This window comes from Symphalangus syndactylus, chromosome 22 (genome assembly GCF_028878055.3).
Source record: "Symphalangus syndactylus isolate Jambi chromosome 22, NHGRI_mSymSyn1-v2.1_pri, whole genome shotgun sequence".
Taxonomy (NCBI): Eukaryota; Metazoa; Chordata; class Mammalia; order Primates; family Hylobatidae; genus Symphalangus; species Symphalangus syndactylus.
In genome coordinates, this window is record NC_072444.2 from 23,223,034 (window position 1) to 23,245,464 (window position 22,431).

At 45.7% G+C, this 22,431-nt stretch overlaps 1 protein-coding gene and 1 pseudogene across 3 annotated transcripts in view; one reads left to right on the forward strand and one right to left on the reverse strand.

Annotated features, from left to right (window-relative positions):
- Positions 1-22,431, reverse strand: part of KAZN (kazrin, periplakin interacting protein) — a 1,209,168-nt gene that overhangs the window by 958,243 nt on the left and 228,494 nt on the right. The gene's annotated exons all lie outside the window — the stretch shown is intronic.
- On the forward strand, positions 21,878-21,978 carry LOC129472839 (uncharacterized; annotated as a pseudogene).

Below are 22,431 nucleotides of genomic sequence, written 5' to 3' on the forward strand. Positions count from 1 at the left end.
GTCTTGGCCAGGCACAGTGGCTCACCAGCACTTTGGGAGGCTGAGGCAGGCAGATGACCTGAGGTCAGGAGGTCGAGATCAGCCTAGCCAACATGGCGAAACCCTGTCTCTACTAAAAATACAAAAATTAGCCAGGTGTGGTAGCACACACCTGTAATCCCAGCTACTTGGGAGGATGAGGCAGGAGAATCACTTGAATCCGGGAGATGGAAGTTGCAGTGAGCCAAGATTGTGCCACTACACTCCAGCCTGGATGACAGAGCAAAACTCTGTCTCAAAAAAAAAAAAAAAAAAAAGGTATACTGTCTTATAAAGCTAAGCTACATACTAAGCAAAGTTAATTATGTTTATAGACAAATATTTTTTACGGGAAAAGTAAAAATAAAGTCAAAGAATTGTGTGTGTGTGTGTGTGTGTCTTTTTTTTAGAGACAACAGTCTTTTTCTATCACCCAGGCTGGAGTGCAGTAGCACAATCATAGCTCACTGCAGCCTTGAACTCTTTGACTCAAGTGATCCTCCCACCTCAGCCTCTTGAGAGCTGGGACTACAGGAACATGCCACTATGCCCGGCTAATTTTTAAATTTATTTTGTAAAGATGGTGTCTCACTATGTTGCCCAGGCTGGTCTCAAGCTCCTGGGCTCAAGTGACTCTCCCACCTTGGCCTCCCAAAGTGCTGGGATTACAGATGTGAGCCACTGCACCCAGCCAAGACTATTGTAAGGGAAGAGGACATTGAAATTGGGAGAGTAGTAAGTGATGAAGGGAAAGCGGGTAGAGGTACTAAGAACCTTATCCTAGAAGAGCTATGGTCTGAAAATTGATTAACAATGAAATAAAGACATTGCATGAAGGTAACTTCTAAGGTTTGGATGTTTGCTCCCTCCAATCCTCATGTTGAAATTTGATCCCCAATGTGGCAGTGTTGGAGGTGGAGCCTGATGGAAGGCTATTGGGTCACACCAGTGTCTCCTTCATGAGTAGATGCCTTTCCTGAGGGGTGAGTGTGTTCTCACTCTATTAGTTTCTGCAAGAGCGCTGGTTGTTAAAAGGAGCCTGGAACTTCCCCCGACTTGCTTCCTTTTATGCCAAGTGATCTCTGCACTGGGCTCTCCTTCCACTTTCTGCTGTGAGTTAAAGCAGAGTGAGGCCCTCACCAGATGCAGATGCTCCATCTTGAAATTTTCAGCAACCAGAATCATGAGCCAACTAACCTCTTTTCTTTATAAACTACCTGGTCTCAGGTATTCTGTTATAGCAACATAAAATGGACTAAGACAAGGCTGGGTGCGGTAGCTCACGCCTGTAATCCCAGCACTTTGGGAAGCTGAGGCAGGAGGATCACTTAAGCCCAGGAGTTCAAGACCAGCCTGGGCAACATAGCAAGATGCCAACTCAACAAAAAAAAAAATATAATAAAATAAACTAAGACAGTAACTAAGAGAGAAACTAAAAATGATGTAACTGTTATATCCCTATATCCAGAGCCTGAAAGTAAAAGTTACATCCCAAGTACCTTTCCCTAGGAAAGTTCTGGAAGATGTGGTCCACCAAAGTCAGGGAATAAACAAAGACAAGAGGAAGACATGCTATCCTGGAAACAAGGGATCTAACGCAGAGCAAAAAGGTGAAGGAATTCCTGGAATGACACTGAAGGAAAGCCACGGAACAGTGGTTAAAGAACAGAGATCGAGAACTGCTTATCCGAGTTGAGGAGAAAGAGGAAAGAGTGGCCGGGTGCGGTGGCTCACGCTTGTAATCCCAGCACTTTGGGAGGCCGAGGCGGGCGGATCACGAGGTCAGGAGATTGAGACCACGGTGAAACCCCGTCTCTACTAAAAATACAAAAAAAAAATTAGCCGGGCGTGGTGGCGGGCGCCTGTAGTCCCAGCTACTTGGAGAGGCTGAGGCAGGAGAATGGCGTGAACCCGGGAGGCGGAGCTTGCAGTGAGCCGAGATTGCGCCACTGCACTCCAGCCTGGGCGACAGAGCGAGACTCCGTCTCAAAAAAAAAAAAGAAAGAGGAAAGAGTTCTGCATTTAAGAAGGGAAAGTAAAAACAAGAGATTCCCTGACGTGCTCAAACAAATCTGGAGCAGATTTATAATTACAGACGAGAGTTTGGGAATGAATTGCTGATACATTAATAGAAAACTAGTTGGCCAGGTGCGGTGACCCACGCCCATAATCCCGGCACTTTGGGAGGCTGAGACAGGAGGCTCACTTGAGCCCAGGAATTTGATACCCACCTGGCCAACATGGTAAGACCCTGTCTCTGCACAAAACCTAAACAATAGCCAGGCATGGTGGCACAGGCTTGTGCTCCCAGCTACTTGAGAGGCTGAGGTGGGAGAGCTGCTTGAGGCTAGGAGGTCGAGGCTGTAGTGAGCTGAGATCACACCACTGTACTCCAGCCTGGGCAACAGAGCAAGACCCTGTCCCAAAAAAAGAAAAAACAAAAAAAACAAAAACAAAAAAAAAAGCAAAGCAAACTTTGGTGGTAGGGGAAGGAGGATGAGCAATTACAAAGTCCAGTGAGGGCAAAATTTGTGCAAGACAAGAGTTATAATCGTGACTCAATTGTTAGTAAAATGTGTACTGTCTTATCAACAGAAACTCAACATAGTTATTTCACAAAAATTCTGACACAATTATACTGGTGGAAGTAAGTGGGGGAGAAGTGTGTGCCTGTGTATGGGGGCGCAGGAAGGATACAAGATCTAAACCCTTACCTTTCACAGTAGGAAATCTAAAGTTAATATATAAAACCAGAAAATAACAAAACCAGAGTATTAGAAATAGGGCAGTGCATACCTGAAACAATAGCTCAGAATGAAAGGGGTTTTCTAGGGGAGCAGTGGAATAGTGGGGAAAAGGACTTCCTAACAGGCTGGTGTTTTCCATGTCAAGCCTCAGGGATTATTTGGCTTTTAAAAAGTATGCCTAGGTATGCAGAAATAAAACCAAAAGCTAGGTTAAAAATTTCAAAATCATGGGGTGTTATGCCCTGAGCAACAATGCTTTCTTCTGGATGCATCACAATTGGGAACCATTGTTCCAAGCAATGTTTCCTGGCCCTGGGAGCAGTCCCTCCTGCCACTGTGGGGCCATGCTGAGAGCTGTCTTGGAATCTATGCTGGCCTCATTAGGGGATGTTCCTCCAGCTGCTCCATCCCCGAGATAATTACCGCCAACTTCGGCTCATGCTGGCCTCAATTAGACAGGTCCTTCCTTTCAGGGGCATAAGGGCATGGCGGCCGTCCAGCAGAAAGCCAGTGAACACTTGGGAAGACAGTTGGGCCCATCTCACCAAGGGCATGAAAACACAGCCAGAGCGGCTTCTTTTCAAATCTTAATTGTAGAGGCAACTCCTGTGATTCAGCTCCCTGAGAAAATTGAGTGGAGGGGGCAAGGGGTGGAGAAGGGATTGTACCATCTTAAATGAGGAGGAGAGGCCCTCCAGCTGCAGCGGGCCCATCTGCGTCACGTGACCACATCCATGAAAATGAAGTGAGACAAATGTCATTGAGAGAGCTCCTCTGGTCTCTAAAGAGCTAACAGCCAATGCTGGAGGCTACAGCGCTTTCAGGCTCAAGTACTTCCTTCACTCAGGCGTCTTGGCAGGGATACGAGAAATGTACAAATCTGGCACGTTCTCCTCCTCCTGTGAGTAGCAGCCATCCCACATAGCACGTGAAGTGTGTATGTTGTACATCTTGTGAAACTCACTGTGGCTCTTAAAAAGAAAATGCTCGCCCAGGTAGGTGCAATAACATTGACATATTTCCAAAAGCTAAGAAGCAGCCTCTCCATTCGTTTACATTTGCTGGTAGGAACAACCTGGTAGCTAAAAGCGAAGACATTTTTAGACTGTGTATTTTATTGCAATTTTAAACGCTTCTAACTGTGCATGCACCAGGAGGTTTTGAAAATGGGGGTTTTAAAGACTTCAAGCGGGCACAGCCAGACATCTCAGTAGAAGACAGAATTTTCCTGAATTATGCTTTATGACAAGGACACATTGGGGTCTTAGGTTCAGCCTGTAAACCTACCTCCATCTGGTTTTAAGGCAAGCCAAAAAAAAAAAAAAGGAAAGGAGGGAGGAAAAGAGGAAGATAGCAAGGCAGGAACAAAGAGAACGACCTTGCTTCTACAGTAGATAAATAAACTTACACGGATTTCCCATCAAAAATGTACTCTTTATAGCAACATGAGAACAAACAATGAGGGGAAAAAAATATCAATTCCCATAAGCACAAAGCCTTAACATTTTCACTTACAACCTCAAACTGAACAGCATCCAGCCATTTCCCATAATTTCAGTAATGGCCGAGACATTGGAACATGCAGTAATAACAAACAAAAACACGCCATTATCCATGCACAGATGTAACCTCCAAACACAGAGATTTTTCTCCAGGACCTTAAAAAAATTGCTTTCAGTTGCATATGCTGCCAAAACTCACTGATTTTTGTGCCTATTTTCACTCAGTTTGCCTTAGGCTAAAACTACTTATCGTCCAGGCAGGTACCCGACCCCACAGGGTCTCAAATTATTGAAAGCAAATTGGCTTTCAGGCTATTTCCCCTCTAATCTCAATTCTTTGAGGCCCAAGGGGTGATTTACGTGGCAAATGGGTCCCACAACCACCATTTCTCCTTGGAGTCCTGGCATCACCACAGAGACCAAAGGAATTTTTTTGTATTATTGTAAATGAGCCTTTCATTACATCTGGTTCCATCAGCAAGGGATGAGTTTTACCTTCTGAAGAAACCTATGGGGCTGACCCTTGGAGAGGGTCTATGCCAACAGGTGGGTGTCGGGAACCTCTGTGCTCTCAGGCCCCGGAGGGAGGAAGCAGAGACATAGCTTCTGTGGCCCATGTGACCACTTGGGGCAAGCATGTCATTTTCTCCAAGCAGCTATTTTTAGTTTTTTTTTTTTTTAATGGCAATCACTTCAACAGCATCATGGAGAAGATCCAAATGCTTCCCCATAATTTCCAGGTTTTCCCATTCCTTTTCTGGGGGTTTTCTGGGGAAGTTTAGAAGAATGATCTAGAAACAGCTTGCCAGGAGAATTAAGCAGCCAGAATGGCGCCCAGGGAGGAAAGCTTTTGGCAGCGTGCAGATTCTTGGCATGGTTCCTCCAGGCCCACAGGGACCATCCTAGCTGGGCCTGGGCACCTGCCCAGAACTGCTGAGTGGAGCGTTGTTCACATGCCACTCATTCTTGGCAGGCGAGATGCGGAAGGCATCGGTCTGTGAGCATTATCTCTCCTCTGCCGCCCGCCAAGGATTAGACAGGACGTCTTTCTTCCCAGAGAATGAGGGCATCTTCCCAGCCGATCTCCCATCACCTGGACAGGTACAGACTCAGGCTGCTTGTCCTTAAAAGTCGTTATAATGAAGAGTGACACATAAACCTTCCAGAGAAGCCCGAAACTTCTGGGCAGGGTTGGTGGGGAGGCAGGGGGGTGGGGGTGGTGGAGCAGTTTACACGTGTGTAAGAACTACAGGCAAAGCAGGTCTAAAACTTGCTATGGAAACAACTAAAATGTGTTCAAAAGCTAAAAAGAATAATTGGGCTCTTTTTCTTCTAAAAGTCAAGAAAAAGAGGAAAGAAAATATGGGATAGCAAAGAAGGGGGTGGGAAGGCCTCCCTCCCTCTAAATGTATTTCGTATTATCAGAAGAGAATGGAGATCATGCAAACGTTTTCTGGGGACTTAACATTTAACCATTTTCATCTCAAAATTATCGAGATCTTCATTAATAATTATTATAATTATTATTACACCTGCGAAGCACTTTCTGTATGCCAGGCCTTGTGCTGGGTGCCTTAGATACATTATCTCATTTAATCCTCATAGCCATGTGTCTTATTGAATCAAATCCTCATATTATCCCAATTTTACAGATAAGGAAATTGAGGCTTAGAAAGATTAGATAGCTTGTCTAAAATCACACTTTCTAACTGATGGGGCCAGGATTTAAACCTGCCTCTGTTTAATCATAAAGCCCTTCCCTTTAAGGACTACCCTGTAAATCACCTCTTTCAGGAGAAAGAGAGTTGGGTTTGACACCTGCCTCTCTACAGTTCCTAGAGCCAGATTCATTTTTGAAGACTTTCATGGATGCCTATATGGTGTGTCAGCAAGAAAGCTGGCCACTTTCCTCCTTCCTACTTAACACACACACACACACATACATACCACACACACACACACACACACACACACACACATTTACCTCAAATCCCCTTTCCCTCCTCCCACACTTGAGTAAATCAATTACTCCATGCTTTATCAAAAGCCTGTTTGACCATAAAGAATTTTAGAGAAAATCTGACCCGATCCTTTCATCTCATGGATAAAGAAAATTGAGACTCAGAGCATGACTGATGCCAAATAGGGATCTGGAATTCCTTTTTCTGGAACAGTATTCTCTCTTCTATGGCCCTGCAGCCCATGCCTTGCTGGGCACTGGGTAGGAGGCTAATATCAATCAGCCCTGGCCACTGGCCACCTCTGCAGAAGCTAATTGTCCAAAGGGGGGGAAATACGAGTTTAAATAACTAAAATATCAGGTCAAGCACATTGCAGGGAGCAAAAGTGGAATAGAATAATGGGGCTGGGAGCCCCGGGAGGAACAACAACCACAAAAAAAATCCCCTAGCTTTGCAACCAGCAAAGTGTTGAGGAAAGAGGCAGTGTCTGAACTAGACTTGGAAGGATTAGTAAGCTGTACGTGTGATGTGATGGGAAGGACATCGGCAGTGGAGGCTTAAGACATGGATTTCTGGTAAACCAAACCAAACAAATAAAAGTGCTTGAATTCCAAATAGGTTCTGCCGGAATGATGACACAGTAGCCATTACCATAGCGAGAAGCTTGGTGTACCGCATCAGCTTGCCTTGTCCCTGCAGTATCTTGCAGCAATGGGCTATGGGCAAAGTGAATTTGGATAGGAGGAAAGGAGTGGCCACTGACGAAGAGAAACTAGCGTGGGACAACTCGGTGGGTTGTATTTGGGAAGTGGTAGAAATTAATGCATTAAGGGGTTAAAATGTTTTCTACAGCCTTCTCGAATGTGCTCTCTATGGGCAACTACTATGAAGAATGCAAGAATGAAAGGAGAGAAGGCTGCCACTCTTCTGGGAAGGCCAGTCCAGACATTAACTTCATGCACATGTGCTGGCCATGCCTCTTGGAGTCCATCAGCCCTGGCACAATTTGTATAATTCTAAATCTCCCTGAACCAGGCACGTGATGTGTAAAACTAGATCCATTCTTAGTGTTGGAAGAGCCATGCCTGCCTTGGAACACAGAAGCATCTGTTAGCATTAGAAACACACAGCCTTGCCCATTCATTCCACTAGTGGGAGTCAAGATGCCTGGAAAAGAAAGCATGAACACACGCTTCCAAAATTGGAAAGGGGATGAAACCTGGCATGGATGGAGATGGTGCGATGGGGGAGCTATTGAGAAGCGAGCCTGGGCTCTGCGATGTATGCCGTTGCCTGCCGGATATCTTATCCCACTTCTGCATTCCTAGCAGAATCCCAACAATGCGGAGATGTCCACCTTCCCTTTCCAGGACGACCTCGTGGGAGCTCTAGGGGAGGCTGAGGGAATCGGTCTGAGGGAATCCCGTTTCCTCTTCCAGTGACTGGTTCTGGTGCAGGCATGGGAGATACATGTGACCAATGAGACATTAGAGAAGTTCCACTGGGATACTTCCAGGGAACTTTCCTAACTTCAAAGAGTGAACCATAGAAGGAACAAGTCTCTCTTCCTTCTGAATATGGTCAAGTCTGGACGTGACTCCTAGATTTGCTTAAGCCCTGTGGCTACCAGCTTGATGATGGCAGGGCAGAGAAATGGAAAGAACCTGTGTCCTTGATGACATCACTGAGCTTCTGAGTCAACCAGCCCTGAAGCTTGCCCTGCCTCAGGACTTCCTGTTAAGTGCTAGAATACATTTCTATATAGTTTGTCGGATGTGGGCAGAATTTCTAGTAGTTGCAACTGAACGCATTTTAACATATAGGATATGTATACAAACACACACACACACACACTGTAACATGTATTTAATGCTAGCATTGTACACTACATTTCATCTTTCCAACACTTTTGCAAAGCCCATACTATCATCCCCATTTCATACATGGGAAATCAAAGCTTTAAAAGAGAATTACTCATCTATTATGTGGTCTGGCTCAGACACACACCGAAGCCCCTGGAAGAATCCCTTAACTGATAGGCCTAATCAAAGATAGAATGGGCTGCCTGGGCATGGTGGCACATGCCTGTAATCCCAGCTACTCGGGAGGCCGAGGCAGGAGAATCACTTAAACCCTGGAAGCAGAGGTTGCAGTGAGCTGAGATCGTGCCATTGCACTCCAGCCTGGGCAACGAGAGCAAAACTCTGTCTCAAAGAAAAAGCCTCATACTTGTTGTAGGCTTACTCACTGCCAGATACTGTTGTCAGCAGTTTACACATTTGAACAGATTCAATCTCTGAGGTCATCCCCTGAAATGAATATTATTCTTATTCTTATTTTGCAGATGAGGAAACCAAGCCACAGAGGTTAAGCAACTTACTGAAGGACACCCAGCTGAGAGGTGGTATCAATAGAACTTGAGCCTAAGCAGTGTGGCTCCAAAGCTTATGTGTTGAGCCCTCAAGGCACAGAGTCAACCCTGCGAGTCCCAGCCAGCCTGAAATCTCTGGTTCTGGTCAGTAGATGGATGATCCATATTGGGAAGGGCCAGTACAGTGCAGCTGCCCAGGGCTGTAAGGCCACCTGACCCACGCACCTGGGAACACCTTACCTCTTACAGAAACTTTCTTCTAGATTTCAGTGGTGTTGTTTTGAAGACCAGAAGGGAAGCCCTGGGTGTGCACCTGCCTGACCATCACCCCTGGTGTGAACGATCCCACCCAAGCATATTCCTAAGGACTGGGCTAGACTCTATTCCCGGAGCTTTGGCTGGGATGGTTCCTTAATGAAAGCGTTTTCCTTTCACTTCCCGGCAGCGTCCCTTCCTTCCTCACTTGTTGGGAAAACCCAGGGCACGTTAGCTCCCGCCTCAGAAGACAAAGAGGAGAAATCCTTCCAGAGCTTCAAGGGAAACTTCACAACCCTAAAGGAAGCTGTGGCCTGGCTGGCAAAGTCTTTCTCTCCCTCGGCTTTGGGTGGCCTTTAGTGACTCCTGGCTTCAACCCCAAGCCCCCAGCCCTACTGAGAGCTTGACGACCTCTCCTCCTCACTTGGTCCCAGTCCCCACGCACTCCAGCAGGGCTTACTGCAGTCATTACTAAGGCTTTGGCTCATTACAGGCTCTTGCACTTGGGCACAGGATTGGCAAAGAGTTGCAATTTGGAGCATTCTGTTTACAAACAAACTAACCTCATAAAGTCAAGCCAGGAGGCAGCAAGCAGCTGGGGAGAAGCCACATTCCCATCCCCTGGCCTTCCCCTCCCTCATGGGTTAGTTATCTCCCACTCTTCTTTCCAGGGTACTGTGCACCTGGGCCCTAAGTCACCTCGGTTGGGAAGCTCTTTGGAATTTATGGAATGCCTTTCCGCAGCATTCTGTCCCATTTGCGTGACTAAGGAGGATTTTGCCACTGATCTCCTGTATTTCAACAAAGCGTCCCGCTTGCATTTTCTTTCACCCGCTTTGCAATCGTTTAATAATACTTAAGTGCCAGGCTCTGGGTTAAGCACTTTATAAAGCTTTCCACACAATACCTGGGTTAGTTCCCTGACACTCTGTGAGGTGAGGGCTATCACCTTTCCTACTTCACAGGTGGGCATCTGAGGCCCGGTGAGGCTAAATAGTTTGCCCAAGGTCACGGGGAGATGGAGTGAGCCAGAGGACATCCCCTTGCGCCCTATTGAGGCTGGGGCTCCCCAAAACTCCACAGTCCTGCCTCCCTCCATGGGAGATTCAGTACAAACCAAATAGCCACCCAGAAATCAACGGTGTTGACTTCCCCACCAAGATGTGATCCTTTAGCTTTGCCCTCTGAGGCCTGAATGGGTTTTCCACAAAGACCCTCCTCTTCCCCAGGGTCTCCTGTCTCTCCCCCATCCTTCAGAGACATCCACAATAAATCACTGCTTGGGAGCCAGTAACAAGAATGCAATCATTATTCCATGAACCAAGTTTAAAGTGGGGGCTTTCTGATGGGAAAAGCAAGACTTAGAGCAAGTTTCTCACCTCTGTGACTTTAACATATTTTCTACATTTTTAGCAAAATTACAGAGGATAGTTCCTTTTGGAATCTTTTGAGCAGCCTCCATTTTAATTCAAGATGGCAAATTCATCCACGTGTTAAACTTGAGCAACAGACCTGCCTTCTCTTTTAGAATTAATTCCAGTTTGGTCAAAAGCAACACTCTCTTCAAATGTTAGCTTGGAAGCCAATGAACAGAGGAAAAGAAAATGCTCAAGTGGTCTACTTAAAATGAGACCTCGCTCCATCCCACCAATTAAAGAGAAATTAAAACAGCTTCCAACTGGAAGTTAAATGCCTCTGAAGGGGAATTTCTGAAGAAAAAAACCTTTGCTGTTTGAGATGCTGGTAAAAGATATCACAGTCTTCAATCTCAAGGGTCCCTGGATTCCCAAAATCTTTGATCATCTAAATTTAGCTGTTTTCATAAACATTTCAGACAGCAGGCTAATTTTTATTCCCTGGAGAGCCTCATGCATTCAGACTGCAAGTCCAGGAAGAATGTCAACTTTTAAGAACTATTGGAAGCCTCACCAAGACTAAGAGCCAGATACCAGCTATTCGGCTGACTTTAAATCTGTGTCATTACTCACTGTCCCTTGGAGAGGAACATAAAATTTTACTATATGCTGCTTGTAATTCGACAAATAATTACTGAACAGGTGCTGTGGGCAAGGCCTCCTCACAGGGTGCTGTGAAGGAAGCGGAGATGAGCAGGCCTGGGTGCTGCCACTGTAGTCCAGCGAAAGAAAGAACATACAATCCTACCAATCAGGTTGCAGGTTGGCGCAAAAGTAATTGCAGTTTTTGCCACTTTTAATGACAAAAACTGCAATTACTTTTGCACCAATGTAATAATGAGTGTGAATGTGTGAGTGTACGTGTGCATGTGTGCACGTGTGTGTCTGTGTGTGTGTGTGTGTGTGTGTGCAGGTACATATGCATGCATGCTTGTGAGAGGCAGTACACTCCAAGGACAATTTGTTGGAAAATATGTCATTGAATCTGAGATTTAAAGAATGGATAGAACTATGGGTAATTTTTCTCTCTTTCCATTTTCCCTTTTTATTGCTGTCAAGTTGTTTATGTGATTAATAACAATCAAGCAGAGAAAAATGGGGAGGAGGTGAAGGCCAGTGTGTTCTGAGAGTACCATGAAAGCGCAGGCGTGGAAGCTGGAAATCCCAAGGTGGACCATTTAGAAAAGAATATGCCACTAATATCTCTTTTGTTTTGAAAACAAATTCATGACTGTGTACCTTTATTTAGTAGCTGTATGGTGTTTACCTACACAGGTTTCTATTGTTACCAGTAAAATGATCTTTTACTAAGGCCTAGGATAATAGCCAAGTGCACCTGCCCTGGAGTCAGCCTCTACTGGACGCATGAGTTTGGGCAGGTCATTTAGTTTTTTGAGCTTCAATTTCTCATATTTGATTTCAGAATAGTAGTAGTACCTGGCTCATAGAGTCATCAAGATGAAACGAGATCACCTCTCTAAAAAATACCTTGTCCATTGCACATAGTAAATCTTCTGTGAAAGTCCATAGTTGTTTCAACATCTAGGGAGAATCCTTTCAGCCCATGTCTTCTTGGAGCTACTGATCTGACCATTTTGACCTAGTGGATGATTTTTTTTTTAACCATGTAGTTTAATAAAGATGGACCACAATACCCATATGTCCATCACATCACTTTATCTTACCACTTTCTATTACCCAGGCTTAATCTTCTTGAAAGCAGAATCTAGGCATACAGATGAGAAAATTGGCTCAGACCCTGTCTCCCAGTGGAGAGATGCAGCATCCAGCTAAATCCTAGAACTTCTGACTTGAATCCACTTCTTTTCCCACTATTTGATACAATCTGTTAAATGTCTTAATGTCATGAATGTGTTAACGAGGATTCATTTTGTGGCAGAAGCAGAAATCAGAACTGTGCCGTCCCCTATGATGAAACGTCCACTCTAGACTGCTCCATCAAGGCAGGACTTAGAGGTCAAAAGGATGGGACACACCTGGTTTCTGGTCATCTCATGCTTCTCTTGTGGCTTCATCCTCAGTCTCCACACGACTGGAAAAGCCTCCAGCATCCCCAAACCTACGTCTCAGGAAGCATCCTGTGCTCAGTCCTGCCTTGGGGTCATGAGCCCATCCTTGATGGGATTACAACAATTAGCCAAGACAAGGTCACAAGTCACCATCAACAAACCCCTTGGAGAAGGGTGTGAGGACTCTGCTTGGTCAAGAACAGATCACTCATTTCACCATGCGCCCATCCCAACCACACTGAGCACAGAAGTGGGGCTGCTTCCACAGAGGTCAGTCAGGATTCTGTTACCAGAAGAAGAGACACGGGGCAAGCCAAGTCAGCATTCGTCTACTGAGGAATTGGCCATTACTGGATAATGGAGGAGAAAATTATTTTCTGACCAACTGAGAGTTACACATAGATTCCCCCATTTTCTTCTTTCTTTCTTTCTTTCTTTCTTTCTTTCTTTCTTTCTTTTTTTCTTTTTTTTGAGAGGGAGTCTCGCTTTGTCACTAGGCTGGAGTGCAACGGCACGATCTCAGCTGACTGCAACCTCCGCCTCCCAGGTCCAAGCCATTCTCGTGCCTCAGCCTCCTAAGTAGCCGGGATTACAGGTGCTCACCACCACGCCCAGATGATTTTTGTATTTTTAGTAGAGACGGGGTTTCACCATGTTGGCCAGAATGATCTCAATCTCTTGACCTCATGATCTGCCAACCTCGGCCTCCCAAAGTGCTGGGATTACAGGCATGAGCCACTGCGCCTAGCCAGATCCCCCATTTTCAAATCACCAGAATGTAATAAAGTAGACTTCAAGGGTCACATCATAAGATGCCCCAATTTCTTAACCCGCGGGTTAACCTTGTGCACATCTATCCTTACTGTGATGGCCCTAATCCCATCTTTCCTGTTGTAATGAGCTGAGAGAGTGGTCCATAGAGAACCATAACGATGGAGATGTTGGAGACAGCAGTGACTAGGACCACCATGAAAAGTCCTCCAATAGTTACAGAACCCAAGCATGGGTTCTCTAACCCGTACTGGATTAGAGAGAAGTTCAAAGGGAGACAGGTTAATTATCTCCTAATATTTGAGGGGCTGTCATGTATGGGGGAAACATATTGTTAATTCAATATTCCATTTAGAGGTAACATTCCATCGAATGGGTGGAAGTTATCAGAAGGCAGGTTTTGGCTCGACAGTGGTGTAGTGAATGCTTGTTGATTTTGCTCTCCAGCATGCATTCTTCCTTTTTCTGGTAATGGCACCCCGATTTTGTTCTTGGGAGACTTTTTTTTTTTTTTTTTGAGACGGAGTCTCGCTCTGTCGCCCAGGCGCGATCTCGGCTCACTGCAAGCTTTGGGAGACATTTTCTCCACTCTCATTGCATGTAGTTTGAGCAGCTTCCATACCCACCTTCAAGAAAGTAGCCTGTGATGGAGGTTTAGCCAGTCAGCTGAATGCGTGCTCAGGCCACAGGCCCTGGCTGGTGGTGGCAGTCACTTTCTGTATCCCTTAGCCCACCTGTGCTTTCTGCTGAGCCAGGGCACCCAGTTCCTAGGACCCTGGTAGCATCACCGCTCAAGCACCTGCTGTGACCCCTGCTTTTCTGCCTCAGGCCTTTATCTGAAGCCCACCCCCTGACTCTAGCACATCCCATCTGAATTCAGCCCAGAGTGCGAAGGTGGCAGGGAGAAAATGCCTCCAAAAATAATCTTCAACCAGTGGAGACAGGAGATGGGGTGTCAATGAGCCATCACATCCTGTCCTTCTGGGGGGCATTCTACACAATTTCTGAGGGACCCTGGTAGGGCTGAGCCTCATTTGTTCATAGCAGTAGACAGTTTCATTATATATATTTTATTGACTTTCCCTCTTTCCCTGGGCTCACCTTCCACATTAACTACTTGTGCTCAAATCTCAATCTCAGGCTCTGTGGGTAAGTGGCAGGTGGCACCCAAACAAAGTCATCGGGAATTGATATGTTATCCAGTTTGGGCCAATGAGAGAACAAAAACTCCCAAGAATTAGAAGGGAGCCATTGGTGTGGTGTCATGAAAAAATGAGTCTGAATTTGCTAGAGACCACCAAGCAGATCCTGAGGACAAAGCCAACTAGAAGGAAACAGAGCTGAGATGAAGCTTGGTGATATCCTTTGAGCCCTGAATCAAGCCTCACCTGAACCCTACTTTACCTGGAATCTTGAAAGTTATGTAACCCAGTAAATTCCTCTTTTAGCTCAATTAACTGAAAGTGGAGGGGATTTTTTTCCCCTCCACTTCCAACCAAAAGATTCTGAACTAAAACCACAAAGAAATAAGTTTCCAACCATTAGCACTGCCTCACAGTCAATAAGGTTGCCTTGAAAAGTATTGAGCTCCCCATAATTGAAGAGATCCAAGCAGAACACAATAAAACATCTATCTAATGTGCTGGAGAAGGTTCTTCTTCTACACTAAGTTTGTTTTAGGGGCTTAGGAGGCAAACTACACAAATTCCAAGATCCATTTCAACTCTAACATATCTGATTGACTAATAAAAATGAATAAATTGATTCAACACCTCTCTGGCTAAGAGGTGACCAGTGACAGTGTTTCCAACTTTGGCCTTACTCATCACACTGTAATATGGTTTGGCTCTGTGTCCCCACCCAAATCTCATGTTAAATTGTAACCCCCAGTGTTGAGGGAGGGACCTGGTGGGAGGTGATTAAATCATGGGAGCGGATTTCCTCCTTGCTCTTCCTGTGATAGCAAGTGAGTTCTCACAAGATCTGTTGTTTGAAGGTGTATAGCTCTTCCCCCTTCACTCTCTCTCTCTCTCCTGCTGGCCATATGAAAATGTGCTTTGCTTCCCCTTCACCTTCTGCCATGATTGTAAGTTTCCTGAGGCCTCCCTAGAAGCAGAAACCTGTACAGCCTGCAAAACCAGGGGCCGATTAAACGTTTTTTCTTAGTCTCAGGTATGTCTTCATAGCAATGCAAAAACGGACTAATACACACTGCTTGCATAGTATTAACCAATCACATTTCATTGATTAATCATTGTTTCCCCTGCCATCTCCCTACCCTCTGACAATTTGGATCGCTGATACTTATTTAAAGCTTTTCTTTTCAAAATTGACTAAATGTTACATCCTCTACCTGTATCAGAGGGTTGACAAGACAATCAGCATACTCAGTGTTAATATCAGGTCCCAAAAAGAGACATTCTCACTGAGGAGGAATCAGTCAAACCCCAGAGGCAGCAAGAAGGATTCACAGCTTTCTGGTTACTAAAATAATGACTACTTTTACTCAGGGCAAGCCTAATTATTATTTTGATGGCAGAAGGTTCAGATATGTTATCCACAGGCTCACAGATCTCCTCCCTCCACCCTCAAAGACCTGCTCCCACAAGACATGCTTCATTAATATTTATTTTTTCAGAAACAGCATGCATTAACCAAATGAATAAGGCAGCAGGAAACAAGTGGTCTCAGAATTTTTTTTAATAATAAAAAAATCAGCTTATTAATGGTGAAAATATACCAAGAGGCACTCGTTTCAAAGACAGATGTTCCACCTTGCATACAGAAGGAGCTGCCTGGCATGGTTACTGGGAACACATTACAGATGGGAGTGACGTCCCCACTGATGGCTGGATGGAGGGGCCCCCAGCCACTTGCCCTCCCCACACATTTGGAAGGAGAGACCACAGTACCATGCTCAGAGCTACATAAATGAAAAAAAGAAAGAGGAGGTAGGTGATAGCCCTTAATGTTCTTGGCCCAAGGAAAGAAGCTCTTAATCAGAAAGCGCTAATTCACTTATGGTCAGCAGAAAGACAATAAGAGGCAGACTTACTGACTGCTGTAAAATGTAATTGATTAGGGTTTCTGAATCTTATTCATTTTTTAAAATGTTCTATCTGGTATTATGTATGCAGTTTGCTGCCTATATTTGTTCACTTCTCTCAATTATCTGCATACATAAACTGTGACAAGGGCTGCTTTTCTTTTAATTTACTTTTGTGATCAAATGAGTTTCATCCATCAGGCAGCAGAATCGTGAAATGATTTCCTTTACACAAAGACCAGTGTTTCAGTCAACTCACAAATGGATAGGAACGTGCATATAACCTCTCTCTCTCTCGCTCACTTGCTGACTCACTCTTCTCTCTCTCCCACATCCCCTGCCCTGTTTTTCCATGTGATGGCTCTCTTTTCCTGTGGGCTGCTGGGAAAATGGACAATGGACAAGCGTAACACCCATCACGAGAAGACCATGGAGAAGATGGACAAGTGGCACTGAGTGAGCCCCAACAAGGTACCTTCCCCCCGGACTCATCTGAGCTCTGCAAAGACGCAGCACAGCCCCACAGATGGGCAGCCAACCAGGAGCCCATCCCTCTTGACAATTCTCCCACTGGAAAGTGGAGGATTCAGGGGAGGAATCGGTGGGAGGCACACGGCAGTCTGGCCTTTCACATCCCATTTAATTAGGCCTGATGCTTGAAGGAATATCCCTGAACTTGGCTGATGGATAAGAAAAAGCTGACATATTTGGGCTGGACTTTTAGGCTTGGCAGAGTGTTCACTCCATAGGGGCACAGGGACCGAGTGTCAGAGGGAAAGAAGAGCACAAAGCTGGGGTCCAAAGACCAAAAGCGTGTCCGGCTTCTGTATTATCTGGCCTCCAACTAAACATTCCCTTTCACGCCTTCCTCTCTAGGCACAAAGACCCATTCAACTGTGAAGCAACTTCAATAAATTCAGCTCCACATATAGGGTACCATGTGAGTCCCTGTGTGCTGGACTCTGTTCTGAGCAGTGGGCTACCAAGATAAACAAAGAAAAATCAGTGCCTTTTAGGAGGCCTTGGTTGAGCAAGGGAAGTGGGTCCATAAATAAATAATTAGAGAACAAATGCATCCACTTTATTACCTGCTAGGCTTATGTTAAAATTCCCTTAAAGATGGAATGGCTTTTGTTTAGGCAATTCATGTCTGTCAAAAATTGTACTTCTAGCACCAGGGCTTTATGAACCAAATTAATGAGCAGATGGGTTGAAGGGTCGAAGATCAAAATGGAGATTTCCTGATGCTATGGTTAATGTGTGACATCTATTCTGGGGTGGCTTCCAGTCTCAACTCTCCAAAGAAAAAAAGACAATAAAAAGTGAGGACACCTGTTATGGGCTGGAATATGTCCCTCTTCACCTCCCAAATTCATATGTTCAAGTCCTAACCCTCAGTATCTTATAATGTGACTAGATTTGGAGATAGGTGCTTTCAAGAGAAAATTAAGGTAAAATGAGGCTGTTTGGGTGATCCCTAATCCAATATGATTGGCATACTTATGAGAAGAGGAAATTTGGGCACACAAAGAGACCGCAGGGGTACACAGAGGAACAGCCATGTGAAGAGGCAGCAGGAAGGCCACCGTCTGCAAGCCGAGGAGAGAGACCACAGGAGCAACCACCGCCCTGCAAGTGTCTTGATCTTGGACTTCCAGCCTCCAGAACCGGGAGAAAATAAATGTTGATGGTTTAAGCCACCCAGTCCGTAGGATCACTACTATGCAGTCCTAGCAAACTAACACAGCATGACGCCCTCTTAGCAAATTAACACAGCATGACTCATTGAGCTGATCTCCCCACTTGGCTGCCCACGGAGAGGCCTTCAAGCCAGCCTCAGGCACCAGCACCCCTTGGTGGCATTGTGCACCAAAGCACAAAGGTGGTGCAGTACCACCTTATCCCCTGAGAAACTGCTTTGCCTCCCAGCACACAAAAAGGGAGCTCCTGGCCTCCTGATTTTCACAGACTGAGCACTGAGCTCACTGCCCCTACTGGCTCACTTCACTGAGCTCTACCTAACCTTGGACTTTTCTACTCCAATCTCACTCAGCCTCCTGGGACCTTCAGATTTGACATTCAGCATCGTCTTGCAAACTCGGACTCTGGCTCCCTCTTGCCCTCAAATCCCATTCAGTGTCGCCAGGACCACTTGATCCTCCCAGCATCGTGAGTGGACCCGGGGACCTCACAACATTCCCACACTTCCTCAAACCTCTCTTCACTCCAGACAGAACAACCCCATGAGCCAAGTGCCCAAGTCTCCTTTCTGCCAGGGTGTCCCTAGCACCGACTCAAAGCACCAACTCAAAGCCTGGCACACAGTACGGGCTTCATATACCTCTGGTGACCAAATTCGCAGACTGGATACATACACAAAGAACAGCCTTTCTCTCATAACCCCATGCATTCTTTCAAAGCAAGACTCCTGAATCAAGTGAAAGCATTTTAGATTTGTTTAGAGTGTTATCTCTTACCAAGGATGACGGGGGAAGGTTAGAGGACCCCGGAGCACTTCTGAGCACATACAGATATAGAGGAAGGCACAGCCACTGCTAATTTTCCAAGTGGGAAATACTGTCCTGATTAGCGTCGGATTTCCTGGCCTCCTGGCTTTACCACGGCTCCAGTGTTACGTGAACCTTTATTTTTATATTGCACAGAACACACACTCAGACCAAAAAAAAAAAAAAAAAACAGTAAAGGGGTATGCTTTTTCTCAGCTATTGGAAAACATATATAGGCTTCATGGATCCTACATTACCTCTAAAATTGTTTTCAGATCTGGCATGTCCTATGTTAAATCGCTTCGTCATTTTTCTTTTTATGTGCAGCCTTCACTGTGAAATAGTTTTTGCGTCTGGACAATGAAATTGAACTTGCCTAAGGGGCAAGGAACAACGTATAATCATAAATTGAAAACTTTTCAGTTGGAAAGAAGTCACTGGAGGCAAACAGATGGTGGGAAACTTTTGTTTTGTTTTGTTTGAGACGGAGTCGCACTCTGTCTCCCAGGCTGGGGTGCAGTGGTGTGAGCTTAGCTCACTGCAACCTCCACCTCCTGGGTTCAAGCGATTCTCCTGCCTCAGCCTCCTGAGTAGCTGGAATCACAGGCGCCTACCACCACGCCTGGCTAATTTTTGTATTTTTAGTAGAGACGGGGTTTCACCATGTTGGCCAGGCTTGTCTTGAACTCCTGATTTCAAGTGATCTGCCCACCTCGGCCTCCCAAAGTGCGGGGATTACAGGTGTGACGCACCGCACCTGGCCAATGGTCGGAGACTTTTAAGATTTAGGTAGTTACATCATCATTCTCCAAGACCCAGCATGAGCAGTCCAAGGAGGAACATCAGATCAGGAGTCAGAAGACACAAGGTTGATTGACAACCCCACCCCTTCAAAGCTGTGTGACGTTGGGGAAATCACTTCACCTCTCTGATCGTCCTTTTTGTTGTTGTTGTTTTTATTTTTATTATACTTTTGCATTTTTAAAATAAAAGTGATATTTATGCCATGTCTGTCATTACGTCATTGTAAAATTCAAATGAGACCTTTGCTAAAATGCACCACTCTGTACAAGTAAAGGAAACATATCAGGAAAGAACATTTGAAGCTTGGGTTTAGATTCCCGCTCTGCCAATGAATACTTCTGTGTCTGTGGGCCTGAGGTATCACTTTCTCCTTTTATGCTTCCGTTTCTTCATCTTAAAATGTAATAAATAAATTAAGCATCTTGGCAGGGGGCGGAGGGGAGGGCTTCTGCCTTTATGATACATGGAATAGAGATGCGAGGCATTTCCTGTTGGAATTCTAGAGGAGGAACCTTCTATCTTTGGCTGCTTCCCCTAGGGAAACCCACAATGAGAGAAAGGTGTTCGTGCCTCACGTGACTGAAGTCCTGCCCGTTTCGGTTGCAACCGTGTCCTAAGGAATCCCAGCTTCACTTTGCTCCACCACAAACACAATCCACACAAGTAGTGAGAAAAATCTGCTACAGATATAAACCAGATCATGTCACTGGCTAGTCTGAAACCCTCAGTGCTTAATACACCTCCCACTTACAACAAACCCTAAATTCCTTACTAGGGCCTCTAAGGCCAGGGAAGACCTGCCTACAACCCCCACCCCCCACCCCACCCCGCACCACACTCCACTGGCCTTACTGACCAAGGCTGCAGTTATACCTGCCTTCCCATGGTTCCTCAATCCTGCCCTGATCTTTGTCGCCTGAATCTAATGGTTCCACAAATCTGCCCTGATCCTTGTTGCCTGAGGGTAATGGTTCCTGGAACCTGCCCTGATCTTTGTTGCCTGAGGGTAGTGTTTCTTCCATTGGATGCTTTTTTCCCCTGCATTCCTTTCCTGTGGCTGCTGTAAGAAGTCACCCCAAACTGGGTGACTTAACAGAAGTTACTATCTTCCAGTTCTGAAGGCTGGAGTTGAAAACTAAGGTGTCAGCAGGGCCCCGCTCCCCCAAAAGACTCCAGGGAACCATAGTCCATTGACCCTCCCAGCTTCTGGTGGCTTTGGCTTTCCCTGTGGCAGAGTCCCCAGCTCTGCCTCCGTCTTCACATTGCCTTCTCTTCTGTATCTCTGTCTTCCCCTCTCTGTCTCCACTTGTCACTGGATTTAAGCCCACCTGGATGATCCAGGGCGATTTCACCTTGAGACCCTTTTTAATGACCTCTGCAAAGATCCTTTTTCCAATCAAAGTCACCATCACAGTTCCCTGGGAATGTTTGGCTAAGACATGGACATATCTTTCTGGGGGCCACCACTGACCCACAAGCCCCATTGCCACACATTTTTGCTAGGTCGGAAAAGACATTTTTGATAGTCACGATCAGGACAGGGGCAGGGGGAGGATGGTGCTTCTGACATCCAGTGGGTAGAGGCCAGAGAAGCTGCCAAACATCCCTCAGAGCACAGGATGCCCCTCCATAACAGAGGATTATCCAGCCCCAAATGTCAATAGTGCTGAGATGGAGAAGACCTGCCTTCCAGTTTTGGCACCTGCTGTTCCCTCTTCCTGGGAGACTAGACTCACATGCCCGTGGATGATCTGATCTTGTTATTGAGGCCTCACCACGGCCACCCCATTACCCTATCCACTCGCTACTGCAATCTGTTTCATTTCCCTCAGAGCCGCATCTCAGTGGGAAGCCCTTATTGATTCACTTACTTGTTTGCTGTGTCTCCCTCTCTCTCCTCCCCAGTGCTGCCCCTGACAGGAGACTGACCACAAGCTCCTGTCTCTTTCTGAACCACATTTCCATGCCAAGAGCAGAGCAGGTGCTCTGTGCACACTTTCTGAATGGAAGAATGAATGAATGAACAAGTTTATATCCCACAAGAGGGCGGGCCTCAGAGGCACCATCCACACCAAACATTGCCAGCACCCTTGAGGGGACTGATGGGACTTCAGGAACTGAGAGAGGCCATCAGCAAATATACCAAGATGTCCTTTTCCAGAGAGCTTAAGCAATAAATAAGAAAAGATCTTTCCTTCTTTTTCTGTGTGAGTTTAAATCAAAATGTGGGTTTCACCATTGTCTATTCTGTGCTGAGGATGGTGATAACTGATGAGATATTAACAGCGAAACTGAATGCAAGATCCCTGACTTTAACAAGCCTGGATTATGGTTAAGATGAGACTGAACCCAGATAAAACAGTGTCTGATTAGGTGCCAGGCTGCACGAGGCTAGAGAGAGCCAGCGGCTAGGCAGGGATGGGTGGTGTGGTGAAGCCATCATCACAGGGGCTAGCTTCGGCAGCACATATTAAAATAAGAATGGTACAGAGAAGACTAGCTGTGCTAGTGTAAGAATGTCACACCAATTCGTGAAGCATCCCACGTTTTGCTCAGTCTTCGGAAGGTCATTTCACCTTAGTGAACTTGCTTCAAGGAAACAGTGCGAGGCAAAGCAAAACAGGTGGCACCAAATGTTCAAATTGTGATTTTGCACTACAAAAATATTCACGTAAGGTGATTTGTGATATAAGAAAGGAACAGAGTTACATGTGAAATACATCTTGGAAATGGGGGGAAAAGTCATCATAGAAAGGTAGACTGTTGCGTGGGTCGGAATGAATGGGGAGGGCTCCTATTGGGAAGGAGCCTCCGAGGGGCCAGCCACACATTGGTCATCACTGAGAGATGAAGGGAGAAGTCTGGGCCACTTGGGAGCTGGTGAAGAAAAGGCCCAAAAGAGGGTGGCAGCATGGTTGGGTTTAGGTTGGATTCTATCACTTTCTGTCCTTGACCACTGAGACCAGGGGTGTGTGTTTGACCCATAGATAATACAGGTCCACCG